Below are 1539 nucleotides of genomic sequence, written 5' to 3'. Positions count from 1 at the left end.
TTTATGTTAATATGTAATGTTTTGGATGTGTTAAATTACAATTATTCGATATATTCTAGATATTACTCGATATGTTTTGGTACGTATGATGTTAATTTTTTTTTTTTTTTTTTTTTTTTTTTTGCAAATTTGAATTTCTTTTGGCTAGTTTATTAATTATCATACGATGTTGTGATTTCTTTTTGTATTAAATTAAATTATTTTTGATTTTATGTTTAATGAAAATTTAAACATGTGTGTTGTCTCATATATTTGATCTAAAATAGCTTAAATAAACATGGAAAAAATCATCGTTTCCTCATTGGGGATGTGGATGAGGTTGTGATCATATTTCTGGCGGGTGGGAATGGAAACAAAGATGAGGGATCGGGGATGGGGATTCATGTCTGCCCCATTCCATGCCTAGTGGCAATCTAAGAGCATCTCCAACAGTTATTCTATAATAATATTTTTGATTATTTAGGGGAGATATGTGCTCTAACAGCTACGCTATATGGTAGTATAAAATAGAAAAAAGTATAGAGAGAATATAAAAATATTTAAATTTAGAGAAATCTCTAAAAACTCTTTATAAGAGAGTGAAATGTTATTTTATTTCTTTCCCACCAATAAGATCTATTGAAAATAAATGTTTACGAGAGATAAATAATTATTTTTATTTAATGTATTAAATATTTTAATAATATAGTTAATGCTAGAATAACTAAGATAGTATAGTTGTTGGAGTTAGATTTACTTTTTTTAGAGATTTTTTATTTTTCGTACTCTATTTTAGAAAATTATAACATAGCTATTGAAAATGCTCTAAGATTATAGTGACAACATTTGTGAGCATGCACTTCGCACCTCCTAACTCACTTTGCTTGCTTTATCACTTTGATTTGTCTCAGATAAATTACAATTACACCAAAGTAGTTGATATACTAAAATCACCAAGATTACATACTTAACATCATCAATAACAATATAGACGATTAACATTTCTATTGGTAAATCTGTTTTCCACTCGTCCTACTATTTCAAATGTCAATTTATATATATTAGTTTACAAAAATAAACAGTCTTATTGATTGACATTTCAGAATTTAATACCACCTTTTATCAATCATAAGTGAAATAAAGCTTCAGACTTTAACACCACCTCTTATCAATCACAAATGAAATAAGACTTCAACACCACCTATTATCAATCACCTCTTCGTATTCGTATATTATTTTCTAAGAAAATGTTAAATTGATATACATAGGAGAATGCTAATGAGACACTTTTAACGAGGGTGTTGAATGCTTAAAAATTTGTGTCATATTTAAAATCTATTAAATGTCAAATCAATTAAATAATATATTATATTAATTATCATTATTATTTTATATATATATATATATATATATATATATATATATCTATACTATATTATAAAGCATTTGGCTAAAACTCTTAAAAACTCTTAAACTCTTAAACTCGTTCATCCCTAAACAATTTCATCCCTATCCGATTTCATCCCATAACTAAATTCGTGTAACTAACTGCAGATAAAC

The sequence above is a fragment of the Cynara cardunculus genome, assembly GCF_001531365.2.
Source record: "Cynara cardunculus var. scolymus isolate 2C chromosome LG 4, CcrdV1, whole genome shotgun sequence".
Taxonomy (NCBI): domain Eukaryota; kingdom Viridiplantae; phylum Streptophyta; class Magnoliopsida; order Asterales; family Asteraceae; genus Cynara; species Cynara cardunculus.
The sequence above is the reverse complement of the archived record's forward strand: the minus strand, read 5'-3'. Positions refer to the sequence as shown.